The 25,305-nt window shown below is 44.3% G+C and overlaps 1 protein-coding gene across 1 annotated transcript in view; it reads left to right on the top strand.

Annotated features, from left to right (window-relative positions):
* The window catches only part of ST6GAL1 (ST6 beta-galactoside alpha-2,6-sialyltransferase 1), a 146,420-nt gene that overhangs the window by 36,435 nt on the left and 84,680 nt on the right, over positions 1–25,305 (top strand). Inside the window, exon 2 of the mRNA XM_068977759.1 lies at positions 6,004–6,142. The gene's annotated coding sequence lies outside the window, so the exon portion shown is untranslated. The remainder of the gene's footprint in view (positions 1–6,003; positions 6,143–25,305) is intronic.

The following is a 25,305-nucleotide window of genomic DNA, read 5'->3' as shown; positions in this document are numbered from 1 at the left end:
CTACTGTTTTGATGTCAAGCCAATGATCCTTGTGGGGTGGGAGGGGGTTCCAGGAGCAGAAGATGCAGATCACAGTGGTGTCCTGCTTTAAATGGGCACTGTACTGAAACTACAAGGAAGCACATAAGTATACAGGGGGCTCAGGGACAAGGGGGCTGCAAGGAGACCCTGGGATCAGCTGAATGTATGATACCCATAGGGTGATAGGAAGAGTTGGTTTAAGCCACTTAATAGAAAATTCTTATAAAGAAAAACCCGAAGTCTCTATTGTTGTTTATAAATAACAAGCTCTGTTGTTTATTTCTCATGTTTCTGCAAAATACACTTGCAGTCCAGAACTGTCCTTTCCCATTGTCTCATCTGTCAAAAGCCCAATCACAGTGTTTGGAAGGAAGTGAAAAAAGGAAGTGAAAAAAAAAAAAGGCGTCTGAGCAGCCACAGTGGATGGCTACAGCCCTATCACACAACTGAAGCCCTCCGGTCTCACAGCCCTGTAGGGCTGTAGTGGGTCAGAGGCAGCTGGGATCCCTAGGGCTGGTCTAAACCCAGCTCTTCAGGGGTCCACTGAAGGGATTACAGGAAGGAAATAGAAAGTACAGACGAGCCTTGCAGCCACTAGAAAGTTTCCAAGCATCTACCTTCTCTGGGGATGCAGGGTTTCCTGTCTGTCTCTCTGCGGGCCTCTGCCCTGTTCTCTTTGTTGACCAGCTTCCTATCCCTCTGCAGAGCCCCACAGGGCTGTCACCTGATCTCATGCATGGCGTTTGCTTCTCATCTTGTGCTCACTACTTTTCCTTTAAGCTCTGAGTCTACCACCAACTGACTGTGGTCTTTTTTTCATAGTTGCAATGTTGAAAGCATCTGACTGATCCAACTCTCTTATTTATGGGAGACTTGCTTTTGTTTGTTTATTAATTAATTAATTTATATTGGAGTATAGTTGATTTACGATTTTGTGATTTACAATTTTCTGGTGTGTTGCAAAGTGATTCATATATATATATATTTTCCTTTTTCTTACTTTTCCATTATGGTTTCTTAGAGGATACTGAATATAGTCTTCTATGCTACACAGTAGGACCTTGTTATCTATCCATTTTATTTATAGTAATTTGTGTCTGCCAATCCCAAACTCCTAATTTATCCCCCCCACCCCTTTTTCTTCTCTGTTAACAATAAGTTTGCCTTTGTGTCTGTGAGTCTTTTTCTATTTTGTAAATAAGTTCATTTGTATCATGTTTTTAAATTCCACATATAAGTGATATTATGTGATATTTGTCTTTCTCTGACTTACTTTACTTGGTATGATAACCTCTGGGTCTATCCATGTTGCTACAGATGGCATTATTTCATTCTTTTTGATGGCTGAGTAACATAGTGTTGTTTTGAACACTGGGGTGCACATATTTTTTCAAATTAGATATATGACTAAGAATGGGATTGCTGGATTATATGGTAACTCTACTTTTAGGTTTTCAAGGAACCTTCATACTGCTTTCCATAGTGGCTCCACCAGTTTACATTCCTGTAACAGGGAAGAACTTTTGTGTTCTATACACGTTAGTTATTAAAGGGATGTTGCCTGTTTGCTTTAATTATGCATAATGGCTCATCTCAGAGAAGCTTGCCTCCCAGATAATGAGTCTTAGGCTAAAATACTTTTGTCTAGTTCATAGGAAATATTCCGACGAGGCCCATCTGTGAATGACTTCAGGAAGGAAGAAATGAACACGTTCCCTCTGGAGGCTGACTGGGATCCAGAAGTGACCGGGAAATGATTGACTTTACTGTCTCCCCCTTTTAGTGTAAAAGAAGCCTAAATTCTAACTCAGGCAAGATGGTTCTTTGGGACATGAGTCTACCATCTTCTCTGTCTGCTGGCTTTCTGAATGAAGTTGTTATTCTTTGCCACAACAACTCATCTCTTGATTGATTGGCCTGTCCTGTGGTGAGCAGCATGAGCTTGGACTCAGTAAAATTCCCACCCACCCACAGTGTAGGAGGGCCCCCTTTTCTCCACAGCCTCTCCAGCATTCATTATTTGTGGACTTTTTGATGATGGCCATTTTGACTGGTGTGAGGTGATACCTCATTGTAGTTTTGATTTGCATTTGTCTAATAATTAGCAATGTTGAACATCTTTTCATGTGCCCATTGGCCACCTGTATGTCTTCTTTAGAGAAATGTTTATTTAGGTCTTCTGCCTTTTCGATTGGGTTGTGTGAGTGTGGTTTTATTTTTTTTGGGTTGTTTTGTTATTGAGTTGTATGGACTGTTTGTATATTTGGAAATTAAGCCCTTGTTGGTTACATCACTAGCAAATATTTTCTCCCAGTCTGAAGGTTGTTTTTTCCTTTCATTTATGGTTTTCTTTGCTGTACAAAAGTATATAAGTTTGATTAGGTCCTATATGTTTATCTTTGCTTTTTTTTTTTTTCTATTGCTTTGGAAGACTGACCTCAGAAAATGCTGGTACTGTGTATATAAGAGAATGTTTTGCCTGTGTTCTCTTCTAGGAGTTTTATGGTGTCATGTCTTGCGTTTAAGTCTTTAAGCCATTTTGAGTTTATTTTTATGTATGGTGTGAGGGTGTGTCTAACTTCATTGATTTGTATCAACGTGGCTGTCCAACATTCCCAGTGCCACTTGTTGAAGAGACTTATCTTTGCTCCACAGTATAGTGAGTTGCTTTAAAGTCAAAGTTCTACCCTTTGTCCGTAAGCAGAGGCCCAAGTGTTGTAAGTGGGTAGCAGTAGGGTAGGCAGGTAGAATGACTTGCCTATCTGAGTAATATGGGAGGTCTGCAAGCCATCTTCCAAAGGATTTAGAAAACAATAAAGGGACCTCACATTTCCTCACTAGTCTGCCGACTGCTGTGGCCAGAGTGCACGGTGCATGGGGTGGAAAGACAGCAGGGCTGGTCTTTGCCTGGGTCACGGGGACACAGAAATCCATTCAGTCTCTTTAGACAGACTACATGGTGTATTAACCATTTATCATTGAAGGTTTGGCCTAGAGCAAAAGACAAGTTATGAGAGGCTGGCCAGAGAGAGATGGAGAATAGGGGCCTCCTTCATGTAAATGAGGCAGGTGGGTAAGCAGTTTCATGGTTCTCTGGCCCTGGGGACACTTTGCTCCTGTTTTCTGGAGAAGGTTCCTTACTGGCAGGCTCCCAGATAGCCACCAGCTCAGCTGTGTTTGCAGGCAGTAATTCTTCCTGGCCTGGTTCACTTTCCCCACAGTGATTCTGGCTCTTGGTTGTTTTGTTGGTATTAATTACAGACAGCAGCAAAGTGCACAGATGCCATAAGTGAATTTTTGTTTTTCTATCTCACCGATTCCTTTGTTGTTTGCTCTGTTCTGCCATGAATCTTTGTGAGATTTTGACATTTGCACCCCCTCAAATGGCTCACTTCAACTTCAGTTTCATCTGATGTCAGTTCCCAGCATCTGTGCTTCCATCTGTGCTTCCTCTTATTTCTCTTAGCATCTCAGGGTCTCTTTCTTCTGGACAATATCCTTGTGTACTACCTTTCCTCTCTTCATTGGATTTTTCACTTTTTCCCTTTTTACCAATTCTTACTCATGCATCCTTCCTCCCCAGAGCTTGATTCAGTTCAGTTCAGTTGCTCAGTTGTGTCTGACTCTTTGCGACCTCATGAATCGCAGCACGCCAGGCCTCCCTGTCCATCACCAACTCCCGGAGTTCACTCAGACTCACGTCCATCGAGTCAGTATTGCCATCCAGTCATCTCATCCTCTGCCATCCCCTTCTCCTCCTGCCCCCAATCCCTCCCAGCATCAGAGTCTTTTCCAATGAGTGATTAGGGGAACTCATTTTCTCATCCTTCTTGTTTTAGCCTTGGCCTGAGCTGAGTGTGAGTATGAAATATGAAAAACCTAGGTGCCCCCAAACTCTACACTTGTTTCCACTAGAAATGTTACATGTGGTGAGCAAGAATGTGGGTGAGGGAGGGGCTGGGGTAGGAGAGGAGTGTTAGAGGAATGGGCAGAATTCTCCACTCTTGAGAGTTTGTGTGGTATGATAGTTCTGCAGAGAGCCCGCCAAGACTCTTCAAAAGCCTGAGAAATTTGGAAGCTCTTTGACACTGCAATTTGACTTCTAAGACTGTGTCTTATGGAAATAACTGTGGAATTCCCCCATAGTTTTAAGGAGATGGGAATACCAGGCCACCTATATGCCTCCTGAGAAACCTATATGCAGATCAAGAAGCAACAGTTAGAACCAGACATGGAACAACAGACTGGTTCAAAATTGGGAAAGGAGTATGTCAAAGTAGTTTATTTTCACCCTGCTTATTTCACGTCTATGCCGAGTACGTCGTGCGAAGTGCTGGACTGGATGAAGCACAAGCTGGAAACAAGATTGTAAGGAGAAATATCAATAACCTCAGATATGCAGATGACACCACCCTTATGGCTGAAAGGGAAGAGGAACTAAAGAGCCTCTTGATGAAGGAAAAAGTTGGCTTAAAACTGAAAAAATTCAAAAAATGAATATCATGGCATGTGGTCCCATCACTTCATGGCAAATAGTTGGGAAACAATGGAAACCAGTGACAGACTTTATTTTCCTGGGCTTCAAAATCACTGCAGATGGTGACTGCAGCCATGAAATTAAAAGACGCTTGCTCCTTGGAAGAAAAGCTATGACAAAACTAGATAGCGTATTAAAAAGCAGAGACATTACTTTGCTGACAAAGGTCCATATAGTCAAAGCTATGGTTTTTCCAGTGGTCATGTATGGATGTAAGAACTGGACCATAAAGAAGGATGAACGCTGAAGAATTGATGCTTTTGAGCTGTGGTGTTGAAGAAGACTCTTGAGAGTCCCTTGGACTGCAAGGAGATCAAACCAGTTAATCCTAAGGGAAATCAGCCCTGAATATTCATTGGCAGGACTGATGCTGAAGCTGGAGCTCCAATACTTTGGCTACCTAATGTGAAGAGCTGACTCATCGGAAAAGACTCTGATGCTGGGAAAGATTGAAGGCAGGAGGAGAAGGGGATGATAGAGGATGAGACGGCTGGATGGCATCACTGACTCAATGGATATGAGTTTGAGCATACTTTGGGAGTTGGTGAAGGACAGGAAAGCCTGGTGTGCTGCAGTCCATGGGGTCACAAGGAGTTGGACATGACTGAGCGACTGAACAACAACAAATCTGTAATTTGCAAAAAAAAAAAAAAGAGCTGAAGATGACTTAATTGTTCAGCTTTTGGGTACAGAGGCATACACTTTTACTATGATTACTAAACCATGACTTCATTGGATCTTTGTAAAAAATCCAGATAACAAAATAAAACCAGGAAAGATGTGTTATCTGTAGTTATCTTGGCTAGACAAGAAAGGGTAACTTTTTTACCTTCTTTTGATAGCTATATTTTTTAAAATTTCAAGATTAAACATACATTTCTTTGGCACTAAGAAAAACAACAATTACTTTAAAAACAAACACTATCCACCAAGGCACAATAACAACACTAGGTTGAAACTTTAGATTCAGTTAAAAATGTTCCCCAATAAGTTTAGGAATTGAATTCACATTTGTAACATTATAAAGAATTTACTATAGGTCAAAGGGAGACTGTGAGCCAGTTGGATGTATTTGTTGATGGAAATCGGTTGTCCACAAACCTTAGCTAAACATTAGACTCAGGGCCAGAACTAATGCTTTCTTACTCTTGCTTTTCTTACCAATAATAGCAAGTAGCATGAGGATTAAGTGATTGTAGAAGAGTTTGCTTTGCTTAATCAGCAGCTCACTCTGAAATTGGTCAGCTCCAGAAGGGGTAGGTCTGGGTGAACAGATGGCCAGGCTGAACACTGGGAAGGAGGCTGGAGTTCTGCAAGGGGTTCTGAAGTGGGCGGAGTGACCAGGGATAGGAGGAGCAAGGGTGTTTTTCCTCCTGTGTGTATTATCATGTGTGCCTCTGATGCTCAGCCGATAACTTGGCTTTGTTTTTTTTTCCTTCCTGCAGGCAGTGTAGAGTGAATTGTGCTGAGATTTGCAGAGAGCAACCCAGAGAGAAGCAGTGAAGTTGTAGACTGCAGCGGAAATGAACTGGCCCACGTGAGCCTGCCCAAGCCCTGGGGCAAGGCCTGTGTCCCATTGCTGAGGTAAGAGCTCTCAAATCCTAGCCTGGGGACCAAGAAGGTAAAATGCCTCCTGGGATCCTGGGATGGGATGTTGGACACTTAATCTTCTCAAGATCAGGAGATTAAGGCCACTTCTTTCTGGTTCAAACCATCAGCTTCTATTTCAGCCCAATCAAGGGCAAGGTCATTTGGTGGCTTAAGAGGTTTTGATTTTTTAGGGCAGGTCTTCTGGACTCTTAACAGAAAGTTGTGTTTTCTCAATTGCGGGTGAAATTTGAACTCCCAAGGGAATGAATTTATCCTTTAGGTAAGACTGCACCAAGCTCAGGGAATGCTTAAAATTGGTGCACCAGCTCTGTTCTGCTGGGGAAGTTGTTTTTAGGAAACAATCCCCCCTCCCCCCCCCCGCAAGGAATATAGTGACAGAAATTACCTGGAGAGGTTATTGCAAAATAGTCCATTAAGCTTCCTAAAAAATGACTTAAATTACCTAGATATGTTCTGATTATAAAAGTACAGTGGAGAAATAATGACGAGGAAGAAAAGAAAACACGCCTGAAATCTTACCCCTGTTAACAGAGCTTCAGGTAGTTGCCATTCAAATTACTCTTTAGGCCTCCAGGGCACGTGGGCTCTTCCTGCGTGGAGGCGGAGTGGGGAGGCAGGGGGAATACTCAGGAGATAGGAGAACTCACCTCTCTCCTGGAGGCTATCCTTAGCTGATTTTAAATATTCAGGAATTTTGCAAATTGTTTGTTAAAAATTGTTGGCGACTTGAAATTGGCTATAGTGGGAAAACTGACATCACTGAAATCAGCCAAGGCTGCAAACCAGAGACGTTTTGCTTTGGAAATTCTGATGGACCTCCCCGCCCCTACTCCTGCCCCCACGCTGGGAGGCACAGGGCAGGTCACTTCACTTGCGTATCCCTCCGCTTCCTCCCCTGTGAACTCTAAGTGCTCCATAATCATTAATTGAACAAATGAATGAGTTTCTGTTCTTATTATCCCATAAAGTGAGTCCCATAAGAGTGAAAATGAAATGTTTTGCATGCTGTAAGTTTTCCGGCCCCTAGAGGGGAGGGGCTTTAATTGATTGGTAAGTCTTTGGTTTATTGATGGAGACAAACTGGCTGGAACTTCTCCTTTTGGCTCTTGCTTCTGGGGAAATCTGTGAATTACTGACACCCTTTCATACGGGCCGATGAAAGCTCTCCATTTATGGACCAACATCTGGGGCAAATTTCCTTCCTGGAAAAAGCAAGAAATCAAGAGAAGTGTGAAAAGGAAGCCCGGGCGCTGCTGGACGTGAGAGCCAGGGTTGAAATCAGAGCTTTGGATTTACAAGCTCTGATGCGGGGAGGAGTCGGGGTTGGGGTTAGAGAGGAGCAGGGGCACTTCCTGCCAAATGTGAAACTTAAACAAAAGCTCTTTCTTCCAGGCCCTGCTGTCAGCAGATTAGAACTAATTAAATTAGCATAATGGAACCCCAACCTCTGCCCCCTCCCTCGCTTTCTGAACCTTCTGGCTCCTTTTCGCCACCTCCTTTAAGTAGCCTGCAAGAGGGGATGGGGAGAAGGCAGGGCATCAGAGTACTGTGTAGAACTGTAGTTTGGAAAATTACAAAATTAGAAAGGACTGTAGAGGCCATCTGGTCTCACACTTTCATTTTAAGAAGCCTGGTCCCACAGCTGTGGTTAGCAGTTGTAGTTGCTGAGGAGGTGTGTGCTCCAGGGGAGGGAGGGATACCGGTTGTGAGAGGGTACTGCTCCCGAGGCCATGTGCTCACTGAGCCTGTCTGCACCTGACAGGGGCACAGGTGGGTGTCCTCCAGGTGCCAGCTCTGCCCGTCCCCCCCCCCCCCCCCCCCCGCCCCTCACCCCCAGCCCTTCCTCTGTATCTGACATGCCTTTCTGGTACGCTTGGAGTTAAGTCCTCTTCCTTCATCAGGAGCTTGGCTTTCTAGGTTAGTGAAACAAGTTGAGATGTTATCTGAAGACCTTTTAAGGTATATATATATACTTGGAAGGGTAGAGAAAGGCGTTGATTGAGCTCATGGTGGCGTCAGGTGCCCTGCTTCTGCTTGAGACACTTGCTTTAGGTTTGAGCCAGGCTTCACAGTAGCTGCATGATTACCTTGTCTTTCTCAGTTTCCTCGTTTGAAAACTGGGCTGAATAATACCTACCTTGAGTGAAGGTTAATAATTATATATATATTTTCCTTTTGCTTGCTTAGTCTCTATGTCATGTCCGATTCCTCTGAGACCCCATGGACTGTAGCCCGCCAAGCTCCTCTGTCCATGGGTTTTCCCAGGCAAGAAGACTGGCGTGGGTTGCCATTTCCTTTTCCAGGGGATCTTCCCAACCCAGAGATTGAACCTGGGTCTCCTGCATTGCAAGCAGATTCTTTACCACTGAGCCACCAGGGAAGCCCAGATTAATGATTATTTTCATAATGCTCTGCCTACAAGGTGAAAGGGTTAGGGTTAGGCTTATTAGATGATAACCATCACTTTTTTCCCATGCAACTTTATTGAGATATAATTGAGAGACAAAAACCTGCATATATTCAAGTCTCAAAACTTAGTGAGTTTTGACATATGCATAAACTTACGAAATTTTCCACAAAGATCGTGAACATAACCGTTATCCTCCCAAGTTTCTTCCTTCACCTAATCCTTCCCTTCTGCCCCCTCTGTGTCCTGCCTCCCATCCCTAGACAACCACTAATCTGCTTTATTGCTGTAGATTGGTTTGCATTTTTTAGAACTTTACAAAAATTGCATAATACAGCATATTTTCATCTAACACTCAGCAGAAGTATTCACTGTGCTTGTGCATCAGTAGTTCTTTCCTTAGGAGAAGGCAGTGGCACCCCACTCCAGCATTCTTGCCTGGAAAATCCCATGGACAGTGGAGCCTGGTGGGCACGACTTCACTTTCACTTTCACTTTTCACTTTCATGCATTGGAGAAAGAAATGGCAACTGACTCCAGTGTTCTTGCCTGGAGAATCTCAGGGATGGGGGAGCTTGGTGGGCTGCCGTTTATGGGGTCACACAGAGTCGGACATGACTGAAGTGACTTAGCAGCAGCAGCAGCAGCAGTTCTTTCCTTTATTGCTGAATAGTATCCCAGTGTGTGGAAATACCAAGATTTGTTTATCCATTCATCTGTTGACAGAGTTTGGGGGTTGTTATCAATTTTTGGCTGTTAAAGCCCATATGTATAATTGCAGTGACATGGATGGATCTAGAGATTATCATACTAAGTGAAATAAGTCAAGCAGAGAAATATCATATGATATCCCCCCAAAAATGATGCAAATGAACTTATTTACAACGTAGACTCACAGAAAACAAATTTATGGTTACCAAGGGGAAAAGGGTGTAGGGAGTTATTAAATAGGAGTTTGAGATTAGCAGATACAAACTACTATATATATAATAGATAAACAATAAGGACCTATATTCAGTATATTGTAATAACCTATAATGGAAAAGAATCTAAAGAAGATATGTGTATATAACTGAATCACTTTGCTGTACACCTGAAACTAATACAACATTGTAACTCAACTATATCTCAGTAACAAGTTGTTTTGGGGAAAAAAGCCACTAGAAGCATTTGTGAAACAATTTTTGTGGCGGGTTATGCACTCTTTCAGAGAAGGCAATGGCAACCCACTCCAGTACTCTTGCCTGGAAAATCCCATGGATAGAGGAGCCTAGTAGGCTGCAGTCCATAGGGTCACAAAGAGTCAGACATGACTGAGCACCTTCACTTTCTCTTTTCACTTTCATGCATTGGAGAAGGAAATGGCAACCCACTCCAGTGTTCTTGCCTGGAGAATCCCAGGGACGGGGGAGCCTGGTGGGCTGCCGTCTATGGGGTCGCAGAGTCGGACATGACTGAAGCGACTTAGCAGCAGCAGCAGCATGCATTCTTTTTGGATGAATACCTAGGAGTAATATGTCTGGGTCATATGGAAGGTATATGTTTAGCTTAGGAGCTGCCAAACTTTTCTAAAGCAGTTGCACTAGTTAGTATGCCCACGAGCAATGTATGAACGTTCCAAGTGCTCCACTTCCTTGTCAGCACTCGATGTGGTCAGTCTTTTTAATTTTAGTCACTCTCGGTCGCTGCCCCTGACCTCGGACGTGGGGTAGCTCCTCTCGGCTGCACTAAGTGTTGCCTGGAACAACAGACTGGTTCCAAATAGGAAAAGGAGTATGTCAAGGCTGTATATTGTCACCCTGCTTATTTAACTTATATGCAGAGTACATCATGAGAAATGCTGGGCTGGAAGAAGCATAAGTTGGAGTCAAGATTGCAGGGAGAAATATCAGTTACTTCAGATATGCAGATGACACCACCCTTATGGCAGAAAGTGAAGAGGAACTCAAAAGCCTCCGGATGAAAGTGAAAGTGGAGAGTGAAAAAGTTGGCTTAAAGCTCAGCATTCAGAAAACGAAGATCATAGCATCTGGTCCTATCACTTCATGGGAAATAGATGGGGAAACAGTGGAAACAGTGTCAGACTTTATTTTGGGGGGCTCCAAAATCACTGCAGATGGTGACTGCAGCCATGAAATTAAAAGACACTTACTCCTTGGAAGAAAAGTTATGACCAACCTAGATAGCATATTCAAAAGCAGAGACATTACTTTGCTGACTAAGGTCCGTCTAGTCAAAGCTATGGTTTTTCCTGTGGTCATGTATGGATGTGAGAGTTGGACTGAGCGCCGAAGAATTGATGCTTTTGAACTGTGGTGTTGGAGAAGACTCTTGAGAGTCCCTTGGACTGCAAGGAGATCCAACCAGTCCATTCTGAAGATCAGTCCTGGGATTTCTTTGGAGGGAATGATGCTAAAGCTGAAACTCCAGTACTTTGGCCACCTCATGTGAAGAGTTGACTCATTGGAAAAGACTCTGATGCTGGGAGGGATTGGGGGCAGGAGGAGAGGGGGATGACAGAGGGTGAGATGGTTGGATGGCATCACTGACTCGATGGATGTGAATCTGAGTGAACTCCGGGAGTTAGTGATGGACAAGGAGGCCTGGCGTGCTGTGATTCATGGGGTCGCAAAGAGTCAGACATGACTGAGCGACTGAACTGAACTAAATTGAACTGAAGAGGTTTGTGGTGATATCTCATGGTTTTATGTGGATTTCTTTGAAGATTAATGATGTTGACTATTTTTTCATGTGCTTATTTAGCATCTGCATATTTACTTTGGTGAAATGTCTATTCAGATCTCGAAGAAGGCAGTGGCAACCCACTCCAGTACTCTTGCCTGGAAAATCCCATGGATGGAGGAGCCTGGTAGGCTGCAGTCTATGGGGTTGTGAAGAGTCAGACTAAACTGAGCAACTTCACTTTCACTTTTCACTTTCATGCATTGGAGAAGGAAATGGCAACCCACTCCAGTGTTCTTGCCTGGAGAATCCCAGGGACAGAGGAGCCTGGTGGGCTGCCGGCTATAGGGTCGCACAGAGTCGGACACGACTGAAGCAACTTGGCAGCAGCAGCAGCTATTCATATCTTTTGTTCATTAAATGAAATTGGACTGTCTTCTTATGATTGGATTGTAAAAGTTCTTTATATATTCTACAGACCAGTTTTTTAAATTGGAGACTCTGCAAATATATTTTCTAATTCTGTGACTTGCTTTTGGTGGGAAGCAGTAACACATTAGCAATTACAATTCAGTTGAACAGGGCTGTGCTCAGAGTACAAAGGAAGATCAGTAATCTTAGGATGCAAAGTCAGGGAGTCTTTTAGTAGGTAAAGGTATGTGAATTGGGACATAAAGGAAATTATACGTTAGCTAGGCAGGGGAAGGGCAGTATAGGTAGGAATTTGTATGTGCAAAGGCATGGAAATATGCAACATCATGGTACATGCCCAGTTGTAAGTCATTTGATTGGAGCTCTGGGATTTGGCGAGTGGAAGGATGTGGTGTGGGCTGGAATCCCAGATGCCCTCCTACTGGCTGTGCACCTCTTTTATTTATTTATAACTTTTAATTTTGAAACAATTATAGGTTCAGTTGTAGTTGCAAAGATAGTACAGAGAGGTCTAGTGTATCCTTTGGTTTCTTCCCCTGGTTTCATCTTACACAATTATAGTACAGTATCAAAACCAGGAATCTGAGTTTGGGTACAGCTGTGCGTGGAACAATGTCTCATTTTCTCACATGTTTAGATTAGTGGAGCCACCACCGCAATCAAGGTGCAATCAACTATCCTTCCACACAGAGGTCTCCCTCATGCCACCCATTCATTGTCATGCTGGATTGGCCCTTTCTCGCTTTTCTCATCCCTATAATTTTGTCATTTTCGTAGTGTTCTGTAAATAGAGTCATAATAATATGCAACCTTCTGAGACTGGCTTGTTTTCACTCATCAGAATGTACTTCAGTTCCCTCCGGGTTGTTGAGAGTACCAATAGTTAGCTCTTTTTTTTTTTTTTTTTTTATGATGGGTGTTATTCCATTGTATGAATGTATCAGTTTCACTATTGACCCATTGAAGGACATTTGGGTTGTTTCTAGTTTTTGACTATAACAAATTCAACTGCTGTGAGCAATTTCACACAAGTTTTTATATGAACATCAAATTTTATTTTTCAAAAAAAAGAAACCCCCTAATTTGTGTGTGTGTGTGTATTTTTCCAGGATAAATGCTCAGGAGGGCAATTGCTGGGTTGAATGGCAAGTGTGTTTTTAATTTTTTCAGAAACTGCCTAACTATTTTCTAGAGTGACTGTATGGTTTTCTGTCCCCACCAGCAATGTAGGAAAGATCTACTTTTCCACCTCCTCATCAGCATTTGCAGCATCCTTTTTTATTTATTTTATTTTTCATTGGAAAAAAAGCACTCTAATTCATCAATTTGAACACAAACATTTCTTCAAAAATTAAGAAAAAAAAGCTTTTTATTTTACATTGGAGTATAGCCAGTTAGCAATGTGACAGTTTCAGGTGGTCAGTAAAGGGACTCAGTCATACATATACATGTATGCATTTTCTCTCCAAGTCCCCTCCCATCCAGGCTGCCATGTGATACTGAGCAGAGTTCCGTGTACTATACAGTAAGTCCTTGTTGATTATCTGTTTTAAATATAGCAGTGTGTACTTGTCCATCCCCAACTCCCTACTGAATGAAGTAAATCAGACAGAGAAAGAGCAGTATCATATGACAGCCCTTATATGTGGAATCCAAAAAGAAATGATACAAATGAACTTAGAAAACAGAAAGAAACTCGCAGGCTTCTCGCAGGATTGCCAAGGGAGGGAGTGGCAGGGAAGGATGGGAGAATAGTTAGGGGGTGTCTTCTTTTTAATGTCAGTTGTTCTAATAGGTGTGCAGTGGTAGCTCATTGTGGTCTTCATCTGTGTTTCTCTAGTGGCTGGTTGTGTAACTCTTTCCCTTTCTGCTCTCGGGTCGGCTATGATAATCTCTACCCCAGCCTGTACTTTTTAAATGTGAGAAGCAAAAGGAAGCTGACTGCTCCCTCCCACCATTTCTGGAGCTGCCTTGGAAGTCTGGCTTCACTTGTTTTCTGATCCAGTTACCTGGCTGTGGGATCTTTCTTCATTGTCCTGGGTGGCGCTAGGAAAGGGATAGTTTATAGACTTGGGTGTTTTTTTCAGGAAGGTTTTTTTTTTCTTTTTTATTGTTTTCCACAGATGAGCAAACAACCTGTGCTGATTTTTTAGTAGGCTCTGGGGTAAGTTCTCCTCCACCCCTTCCTTCCTTGGTCCCCATATGCCAGAATATGTACTTCCTGGCAGCTGAGATGAAACCTTTGGATCTGACTCTGGATGACTTTTCTCAGTGTTTGGAGGTCTGAGGTGCCAAGGGAGGCTGCCATGGCCTCAGGCCCTCTCTGTGCTTGGGATCGTCTCTTCTTTTTACTTATGGGTAGAGAGGCGGCTTCAGTGTGCTGGGAAAAATAATAACGGTAGCTAAGAATTACACAGCAGTCATACTGGATAACAAGTGCTTTGTGTATATTTTCTGATTTAATTCCCATGACAAACTGACAGATGCAGAGCCTCAGATTCCTTACCTGTAAACAGGTCAGTAACCGTACCTAGTGGGTAGATTGGGAAGGATAAGTAGGGGTGGTATAGTGACTTACCCTAGAGAATGCTGGTTCCCTCTCCTCTACAGAGGCCCTTAAGAATTATGAATACTCAGCTGCATGGCAGTACTGCACTGAAAGAGGTGTCTGTATACCTTGTCCCACTTTAATCAAAGATGAGTGTCCATTCACTCAATCAGCATTCAATCAACTTTAAGAATAAGAATGTAAGGTGTGCTTGCTTCTGTACTAGGCACCGTGGGCCCTAGAGCTACAGTCCTTGACCTCATACAGCATGTGGTCTACAGAGAGAAATATGAGTTGATTAATAACACAACCAAGTGTATACGCATGGACTGTGGATTTCTTTAAAGGAAATTCTGTGGTGCTGGGTGAGTTAACCAGTCTGAGGCCGGAGGATGCCTCCTTGGGGAAGTGATTCTGTTTGGAGTCTTCTTCCTTAGCCTTGGTCTACTGCAAAGGACCTTGTGGAACGTTCTGCAGGGTCAGTTCACTTTCTGCTGTGTCCTGACTGTAGACTGACCCAGTGCATGGTCATCCTAGTGCACTCCCACCCCAACAACCCAGGCTGTTTCGTGAGGTTACTCACCCCTAACCATTACAGCTGCTGCTGGTCCCATGGGGATGGAGACTAAGCTCAGGGTCACACCTCACAGGGGTGGGTCATCATTTTCTGTTGTTTCTTTGTTTCTGAATGTTCTCATGACTCAGCCAACTTATTACTCAACCAAACACAGTGAGCTACCATGGTAGAGTTATTCATCACACAGGGTTTTTAAAAACCATCTTTATTGAGATAGGATTTGTATTCCCTGAAGTTAACTTGCTTTAAGTATAAATTCAGTGATTTGTGGTAAATTTACTGGGTTGCACAACCATCACTAAAATCCACTTTTAGAACATTTCCGTCATCGGTTGGGTCATCTTCAAATGGAAAAATCAAGAAATTATTTTTCATGGAAATAGATTCTTAATTATTTTTTGTGGAATTAGTTCTGTGCTCCCTGTAGAAGGATCTCCTTAATTAATTCAGTTAGTACTTACTGAGAGCCTGCTGGAGACCACAGCTGGGCTAGGTGCAAAAGGCAATAGAGAGAGAAACAAGCGGAGACGGAGGCTGACAAGCTTCCGTTGAAGATACATTGTTAGATGTGATCTACCTGCAGGTTGGGCTTCCTTGGCAACTCAGACAGTAAAGAATCTTCCTGGCAATGCAGGAGATGTAGGTTTGATTCCTGGTTCAGGAAGACCCCCGGAGAAGGAAATGGCAACCTACTCCAGTATATTCTTGTCTGGGAAATCCTATAGCCAGGGGAGCCTGGTGGGCTACAGTCCATGGAGTCTCACAGAGTTGGACAGGACTTAGCGACTAGATAATAGCCTGCAGGTTATAGGTTACCTGTGGCTGCTGCAGGGCAGGTGATAGTTTTCTATCTTGTGGCTCCTAATTGATGAGGCAAGGGCCATGCTTTTGCAATACCTGCTGATTGCACTGAAATTACTGACTAAGCTGGAGGGAAGCATACTCTGCAATATCTGCACACAGTTGTAAGCTTGGGCAAGAGTGGTTGCAGGATCTGGGAAGAGAGGAGATTGGGGGTGCTGTTTGCAGTGTGGAGATTCCACAGGTGGACTTGGGGTGAGTGGTGAGGTGTACCAGAGGAGGAAAAGAGTGCCAGGAAAGTCAGGGATGCTTGGTTGTTCGGGTGGCCAACAGCCTAGGAGCGCATCTGCATACAGTGGGGTGGAGATTGGGGGCAAGGTGGGAGGTGTGGATACTAGACTGAGGAATTTGGACTGGCTGGAGCAAACAGGGAAGATGCTATTTCAAGTCTCCAAGGAGGGGGCGTGACTATTCAGAGCCGGGCTTGGGAGAGTAATCTCGTGTGATCTGAGGGATAAGAAGTGGGCATGGGTTAGGAGGTTCGTAAGTATCCTAATGTTAGGGGATGTGGACTTGGTGTGAACAGGGGAAGTGGGGCAAGGAAAGAAGAAGTGGATGGGAGAGAAGATTCTGCCAGGTAGGGTAGAAAACCTCTCTGTCCCAACTTCTCTTAGGGTCCATACCTGCCTTACCCATCTGCCTTTTGTACTTCAACCAGCCTCTCAGATTCAGCCTGTTCCAAAGCCAGGCTCCACAGCCTCCTCCCTGTCATGCTTTCCCTTTGCCTGGTGTGCTTTTCTCTCCCCTCCTTGCCTCTCCTTGTCCTACTCCTCCTGCCCAGGCGGAAGGAGAGGAACCAGAAAGAAGTGGAACACTTATCCTGGTGGAAGATAGTGCCATTGAAGGTAGTAGTGAGAGATTTCCATGGAGGGAAGTGCCAGAAGTCAACGAGGTGAGTGAGTGCAGACACTGAAGAAGGGCTGGGGACTCAGGGCTGGTACTCAAGGTGAGTGAGGTCGCTTGGGCACAAAATTTAAGGAGGCCCTGCCTGCGAACCTTGCGTTGCATAACCCTGAGAGCGAGGGTCCTAGACCAGGTTCCTGCAGAAAACTGGTGGTTGGAAGGATGCCAGCAACTTAGGAGAAAGCATTAGCTTTCAGAAAGTTAAGGACCAAGGGTGGAACTGTTTCTTCAGAAGATCTCCTTCGGTAGGAAGCTTCCTGAAGCTGCCTGGGGGCCTGGCTGTCTACTTCCTCCTTACTGCAGGACAGCCCCTTAAGGTCTTTACAGATTCTCTAGGCTTCCTGGAGCACAACGTGAAGACCACTGCTTAGATATAGCCCCACTTCTTATCAGAGAATTCTGAGACCCAGAGAAATATGTGACTTGTCTAGGGCCACACATGGAGGGCTGACCATAGGGGTCTTTATCTCCCTTTGATGTGTGACCTTTAGTTGCTCTATCTTCACTTTTCACTGTTCCTCCTGATCTCCTTCTCCCTCCTCTACCAGTGAGAATTGGCAACAGCTGATACTCAAGGACTGTTGGAAGACGGAGGGCTAATTCTGAGTTCATTTCTAAAGTGCCTGCTACTGAGCATTCTTTTAGGGGCTATTCCATTCATTATTCTTATAAGAACCTTTCTAAGTAGTTGTCATTGTCCCATTTTCTTGATGAGAAGATTGAGGTTCAGGAGGATAAGGGGCTGGCTTAGATTTGCATAGTTACTAACTCATGCTGCCTGATACCCACTATGTATTTCTTTATTCATACAACTGAGTGCCTGGAAGCCAGGCACTGGTTTGGTGCTGATATGGTGCAACCAAGGGCTTCCCTGGTGGCTCCGTGGTAAAGAATCTGCCTGTGATGTGGGAGACAAAGGTTCGATCCCTGAGTCAGAAAGATCTCCTGGAGAAGGAAATGACATGCTGCTTTGGTATTCTTGCCTGTAAATTTCCATGGACAAGAGGAGCCTGGTGGGCTACAGTCCATGGGGTCACAAAAGAGTCGGATGCAACTTAACGACTGAACTATAACAACAGCAAAACAATGGTACAAACAAGGAGGCAAAAATCCTACTGAAACCTACTCTATTTGTCCTCTTGCTCCTGCAGGGGATCAGCCTGTGCTTCCTCAGGTCTCCGGCCTCAGGGTCTCTGGGCCGCCTGTGGTAGCTGCTGTGTTTTGGGCTGTTGCTGAGATGCTGTCCACAGCTAAATTCATTCCTCAACCAATATGTCTCATGGCCTCCTTTCTCTGTGCCTCTGGGTTGAGGAAACTTTCCACTTGAATCATTCAGAGGCCATACAGGCAGTTTATTCCTCAAGGAACATGGTTTTGCTTCAGTTCTTAGCTTTATCATCAGCCATTTCATTTGGCCACCACCCCTGAGCAGAACTGTGACTCAGCCCCATGATTTAGCCCTGATAGGCAAGTTATTTTGGCCTCCTCAGCCCCAGTGAGAATTTGGACTCAATGTTTTCACTTGTCACTTTAGACTGTTTGCCAGAGTTTGTGGAAAAAGGCATGTATTATTAATGCCTTTGTTGGGAATGGCTGCGCCTTGCCAGGTTGTCATATGAGCCCTCTGAAAAGTCCGGGGCTGCAAGGCCCCCAGCGCTCCTAGGCCCAGGGGCTCAGGTGGGAAATGTGATCCTGTCCTACAGAAACTGCAAACAGCCACAGAGGGTGGAGAGAAACTTGGAAGGGGTGGATCAGGGTCTCACCTAGGAGTTCACAACTGCCTAGTGAGTGTCTCATGGGGCTGACTCCATCCTGGCGCTTCAGGGGGACCCGCCTTTCTTTGAACGTCCTTTAGTCTGGTGGCCTCCTCCGCTCTAAGACAAAATGAACATATTAAAATCAGTTTAGTAATATTTAGAGAACCATTTTACAGTGGATGCTATGCTGGCCACTTGAAATAAGTGATGTAGTTTTAATCTTTAGAACAAATCTTTGAGGTAGAGCTTGTTAGCTCTGTGTAAAGGATGAGAAAACAGCCTCTGAGAGGTAGAATGAATTACACAAGGTCGTGTAAGTAGTAAAGAATGGAGATGGGATTCTAATCCAGAGTCATCTGGCTTTGAGGACACCATGAGCCACCAGACACGACATAATTCCTCCTCTTTCCTTTGGTTTGTTCCTACAGTTGGTCCCAGCCCCTGTGTCTCTCATTCTGCAGCTTGTCATCACTCTGTAAGCGGGGACTTGACTAGAGTTCAGTGTCAGTTGGGTCAAGGTTTGGTGGAGTAGATGGTGGGGCTGCAGGCCGGTCTAGGGCTGAGGATAAATGGCTCTGGCTCCTTCCCCTCTGTCAGCCGAAATGACTCCTCTTCATGCTCTACCATGCCAGGAGCTCAACTCTGAGTTTAGAGAAAATAATCTAGCAACATCACTTGCTTGCTTGGAAAACCTCCTTAATGTCTGAGCAGATAATCCTGTTGAGCCCCGTTTCTTATTCTGCAGCTGTCATACCTTTACCCGTAACAGCTTAGTATTTCTTAAGTAAAACAGGCCCACTTTCATGACTCAGCCTTTGCACTGTTTTTTCCCCCTGCTGTTGGGCGTACCTTCTTCTGCCTGGTAAACTCCTAGTCATCCTTCAAAACCCAGAGTGAACATTACCTTTTCTGACTTCTGACTTCTGAGTTGGCACCACCCCCAGCCCTTAGTTCTTGATACCATACATGATCTTTCCACCTTTCAGTTTATGGGTCTTCCCCTTTCTCTAAGGCCTCAGGAATAGGGACTGGACCCTATTTATTTCTATATCACCTGTACTTGGGTGATATATTTGTGTGAACAAATGAATGAGTGCTTATCAATTAAACTATTAAATGTGAGTTATAGGTGGCCCCACTAACTGAAAATCCCAGGGACTTTAGAGAAAGAGAAGTGATAGGCTAAAGCTGTGGGGCTCTTGATTCATTGACAGGTGAGCCAGATTGTGTGCTAGGAGCATTCCTAAAAATGGGCCCCACTGCAGAAAGAGAGGGTCCCAGAGGAATGAAGTGAAGCCTCACAGTTGGGGAGCAAAGCACCCAGCCTGCAGTCTCAAACTCTCCCCAGCCTTTCTCCCAGGAAGCTGGGTGCACACAGGGAGAAAAATTGGGCATTCTGAATATTCCCAAAAGGAAGGGGAGGTGGGCAGCATGTAGGGGAGGAACAGAAGCAGAGGCAGGAGAAAGTTCGGGGTAACCTTTCTTTCCTTAACTGTGGTGCTGGGGGCATCCTGCTGGCCAGGGCTTCTGCCCCATGGTGGCGCCTGAGGATGCAATGTGAGCTGAGTCTGAGTGAATTTGGAGCTAGGACCTGGATATGTAGGCCATTCTGTGCCACTGGGCCTCATGCCCATTTAATTCTGCCTTCTCCAACTGCTGCTTGAAGGCACTTAGACTTTGGACATGGTCAGATCTGAGTTTAAATAAATCCTTGTCTTCAGTTCAGTCACTCAGTCGTGTCCGACTCTCTGCGACCCCATGAACCGCAGCACGCCAGGCCTCCCTGTCCATCACCAACTCCGAGAGTCCACCCAAACCCATGTCCATCAAGTAGATGATGCCATCCAACCATCTCATCCTCTGTTGTCCCCTTCTCCTCCTGCGCTCAATTTTTCCCAGGGTCTTTCTTCAGGGTCTTTTCAAATGAGTCAGCTCTTTGCATCAGGTGGCCAAAGTATTGGAGTTTCAGCTTCAACATCAGTCTTTCCAATGAACACCCAGGACTGGTCTCTTTTAGGATGGACTGCTTGGATCTCCTTGCAGTCCAAGGGACTCTCAGGAGTATTCTCCAACACCACAGTTCAAAAGCATCAATTCTTCGGTGCTCAGCTTTCTTTATAGTCCAACTCTCACACCCATACATGACCACTGGAAGAACCATATCTTTGACTAGATGAACCTTTGTTGGCAAAGTAACGTCTCTGCTTTTGAATATGCTATCTAGGTTGGTCATAACTTTCCTTCCAAGGAGTAAGCGTCTTTTAATTTCATGGCTGCAATCACCATCTGCAGTGATTTTGGAGCCCCCCAAAATAAAGTCTGACACTGTTTCCACTGTTTCTCCATCTATTTCCCATGAAGTGATGGGACCAGATGCCATGATCTTCATTTTCTGAATGTTGAGCTCTAAGCCAACATTTTCACTCTCCTCTTTCACTTTCATCACGAGGCTTTTGAGTTCCTCTTCACTTTCTGCCATAAGGGTGGTGTCATCTGCATATCTGAGGTTATTGATATTTCTCCCGGCAATCTTGACTCCAGCTTGTGCTTCTTCCAGCCCAGTGTTTCTCATGATGTACTCTGCATAGAAGTTAAATAAGCAGGGTGACAATATACAGCCTTGACATACTCCTTTTCCTATTTGGAACCAGTCTGTTGTTCCATGTCCAGTTCTAACTGCTGCTTCCTGACCTGCATACAGGTTTCTCAAGAGGCAGGTCAGGTGGTCTGTTATGCCCATCTCTTTCAGAATTTTCCACAGTTTCTTGTGATCCACACAGTCAAAGGCTTTGGCATAGTCAATAAAGCAGAAGTAGATGTTTTTCTGGAAACTCTGTTGCTTTTTCCATGATGCAGCAGATGTTGGCAATTTGATCTCTGGTTCCTCTGCCTTTTTTAAAACCAGCTTGAACATCTGGAATTTCACAGCTCATGTATTGTTGGAGCCTGGCTTGGAGAATTTTGAGCATTACTTTGCTAGCGTGTGTGATGAGTGCAATTGTGCGATAGTTTGAGCATTCTTTGGTATTGTCTTTCTTTGGGATTGGAATGAAAACTGACCTTTTCCAGTCCTGTGGCCACTGCTGAGTTTTCCATATTTGCTGGCATATTGAGTGCAGCACTTTCACAGCATCATCTTTCAGGATTTGAAATAGCTCAGCTGGAATTCCATCACCTCCACTAGCTTTGTTCATAGTGATGCTTCCTAAGGCCCACTTGACTTCACATTCCAGAATGTCTGGCTCTAGGTGAGTGATCACACTATCATGATTGTCTGGGTCATGAAGATCTTCTTTGTACAGTTCTTCTGTGTATTCTTGCCACCTCTTCTTAATATCTTCTGCTTCTGTTAGGTCCCTACCATTTCTGTCCTTTATCGAGCCCATTTTTGCATGAAATGTTCCCTTGTTTTGGGCATTTTAATTTTGAATTGTGTAGCACTGAGCAAAAATAAGAGAGTTGTTATGGATCAGTGAGCCATATCAGGATTAGTGATCACTATCTATAGGCTTTCTGCTAAGTGGTTTATGGCATACCCTGAAGATAGGTGTTGTCATCATTCTGAAGTCACAGATACATGACTAAGGTTCAGAGAGGCTAATACATTGCCTAAGGTCACACAGTGAGTAAATGATACAATCATGTAGTGGACCCAGGTTTGCACACTTGATCCATTAGGCCACTTGCCTCCAGGTTGTGTGATCTTAGTCACCTGGGGCTCACTGATTCAGTCTAGTTGGCCTGGCGTCTGGGGAGCGATGTATATAGCAGGTACTCCAGATGGTATTAAGGTCTAGAAAGTTCAGGAAATACTGTATGGTACTTTCCTGCCTGTAAGGTGTGACTCATGGCTGGCCTGCAATAACTATTAGCTGTGACTATTTCAAATCCTGAAAGATGATGCTGTGAAAGTGCTGCACTCAATATGCCAGCAAATTTGGAAAACTCAGCAGTGGCCACAGGACTGGAAAAGGTCAGTTTTCATTCCAATTCCAAAGAAAGGCAATGCCACAGAATGCTCAAACTGTCGCACAATTGCACTCATCTCACAGGCTATTAAAGTAATGCTCAACATTCTCCAAGCTAGGCTTCAGCAATATATGAACTGTGAACTTCCAGATGTTCAAGCTGGTTTTAGAAAAGGCAGAGGAACCAGAGATCAAATTGCCAACATCTGCTGCATCATGGAAAAAGCAAGAGAGTTCCAGAAAACCATCTATTTCTGCTTTATTGACTATGCCAAAGCCTTTGGCTGTGTGGATCACAAGAAACTGTGGAAAATTCTGAAAGAGATGGGCATAACAGACCACCTGACCTGCCTCTTGAGAAACCTGTATGCAGGTCAGGAAGCAGCAGTTAGAACTGGATATGGAACAACAGACTGGTTCCAAATAGGAAAAGGAGTATGTCAAGGCTGTATATTGTCACCCTGCTTATTTAACTTCTATGCAGAGTACATCATGAGAAACACTGGGCTGGAAGAAGCACAAGCTGGAGTCAAGATTGCCGGGAGAAATATCAATAACCTCAGATATGCAGATGACACCACCCTTATGGCAGAAAGTGAAGAGGAACTCAAAAGCCTCGTGATGAAAGTGAAAGAGGAGAGTGAAAATGTTGGCTTAGAGCTCAACATTCAGAAAATGAAGATCATGGCATCTGGTCCCATCACTTCATGGGAAATAGATGGAGAAACAGTGGAAACAGTGTCAGACTTTATTTTGGGGGGCTCCAAAATCACTACAGATGGTGATTGCAGCCATGAAATTAAAAGACGCTTACTCCTTGGAAGGAAAGTTATGACCAACCTAGATAGCATATTCAAAAGCAGAGACATTACTTTGCTGACTAAGGTCTGTCTAGTCAAAGCTATGGTTTTTCCAGTGGTCATGTATGGATGTGAGAGTTGGACTATAAAGAAGGCTGAGCACCGAAGAATTGATGCTTTTGAACTGTGGTGTTGGAGAAGAGTCTTGAGAGTCCCTTGGACTACAAGGAGATCCAACCAGTCCATTCTGAAGGAGATCAGCCCTGGGTGTTCTTTGGAAGGAATGATGCTAAAGCTGAAACTCCAGTACTTTGGCCACCTCATGCGAAGAGCTGACTCATTGGAAAAGACTCTGATGCTGGGAGGGATTGAGGGCAGGAGGAGAAGGGGAGGACAGAGGGTGAGATGGTTGGATGGCATCACGGACTCAATGGACATGAGCCTGAGTGAACTCCGAGAGTTGGTGATGGACAGGGAGGCCTGGCGTGCTGAGATTCACGGGGTTGCAGAGTCGGACACGACTGAGCGACTGAACTGATGTGAACTGATTATGACATAAATTAACTGAGAGGATATTTTATCATAGGAGCTTCCCGGGTGGCTCAGTGGTAAAGAATCTCTCTGCCATGCAGGACATGCAGTTTTGATCCCTTAGTTGGGAAGATCCCCTCGAGGAGAGCATGGCAACCCACTCCAGTATTCTAGCCTGGAGAATTCCATGGATAGAAGAGTCTGACGGGCTGTTGTCCATAGGGTCTCAAAGAGTTGGGGACAACTGAAGCAACTTAGCACACAGTGTATTTTATCATGCAAAGACTTTCATCTTTTAAAAATTCATTAGTCTTAGAACTAGAACTTGGAAGTAGAAGTTAAGAGAAGTAGATTCTGAATTGTGAATCTGCAGTCTAAAACTGTATACTCAGAACTATCTGTACGTGAAATGAGCTGCCTTCAGAGATCCTGTTCCTCCTGTTGAAGAAATCGGCTATACCACAAAGCCGGTGTGCTTTAAGGACCTAGGGCCAGGATAGTGACTGCCCTCTGCAAGCACATGCTGGGGAGGATTTGGGTGTGTGAAGGTTCCAACAGAGCTGAAGTTGAGGAGCTATGCAAAGTCAGAACAGATTCCAACCCTGGAAGGGAAAGCAGGAAGGAGGAGTGGCAGAAACCAAAGTGAGTAGATATTCTGGGGCCATTGCTTCCTGCAATGTGTCCTGGGCAACCTGCACTGTCTCTTCCATAGCTTCTGAGTCGCTAGAACCCCAGTCCTGCCATCAGGGCTCTGAGCACTTGATGTTTTACAGGGAATGCTGGTGGGCACATGCCTATCTCTTCCCAGGATTCCCAGGTCTTTCTATCTTTGTTTTTAAGTTCTCAAGGCCTATACTGTGAGCACATACATTACAGATCATAGTCTGGAAATCTTGTCTCATCAGAGCCTGGAGGAAGGCTCAACCCCCTACCCTGGCCCATTGACCTTTTGTTTCCAACCTCAACCTTGATGATAAAACTCAGCATAGGGATTCCTCTGGTAGACCAGTGGTTAAGACTTCACCTTCCAATGCAGGGGGTGCAGGTTCAATCTTGCTAAGGATCCCTTAGCATCCAGGGAGCTAAGATCCCACATGCCTCGTGGCTAAGAAACCAAAACATAAAGCGGAAGCAATTAAAAAAAAAAAAAAACTCAGCATAAGCTTTCTTACAGACTAAGAGCAGTCATTAAGACCCTGCTAGAAGGAAACCAGCTGAATGGTTGCCTACGCTAGATTCTAAGATCCATGACATTATTAATAGCTGCCGCCTTGAACACTGATTGTGTGCTGGGTGTTTCTTTTATCATTTAATTCTCCCCATAACCCGATGATAGAGGTAGCACTATCCCTGTTGTACCAATGAATAAACTGAGGCCCCAAAATTCAGCTAAGTTGCCCTAGGTAACAGAGCTAGTAAACAATGGACTTGGACTTCACACCTATCTCTCTGTGAATCACAAGTTAGAACTAATTATGCATATATAGTTTTGCCTTATTGGAGTAATAGGAAGTTTTGCTTCTTTTGATGAGGAAGCTTAGGGATTGGTTACCCTGATGAGAGCAAAGCTGTGTAAAGAGTGTATCACAGGGATGGCAGATCCTTGTACTCATGTTTGAACTCCTCTCTAACCTTTATTAATATGGATAACCATGACCTTCCCAAAGACA

Source organism: Capricornis sumatraensis, chromosome 1, assembly GCF_032405125.1.
Source record: "Capricornis sumatraensis isolate serow.1 chromosome 1, serow.2, whole genome shotgun sequence".
Classification (NCBI taxonomy): Eukaryota; Metazoa; Chordata; class Mammalia; order Artiodactyla; family Bovidae; genus Capricornis; species Capricornis sumatraensis.
Note: the sequence above shows the minus strand (reverse complement) of the source record. Positions and strands in the feature narration are given on the sequence as shown.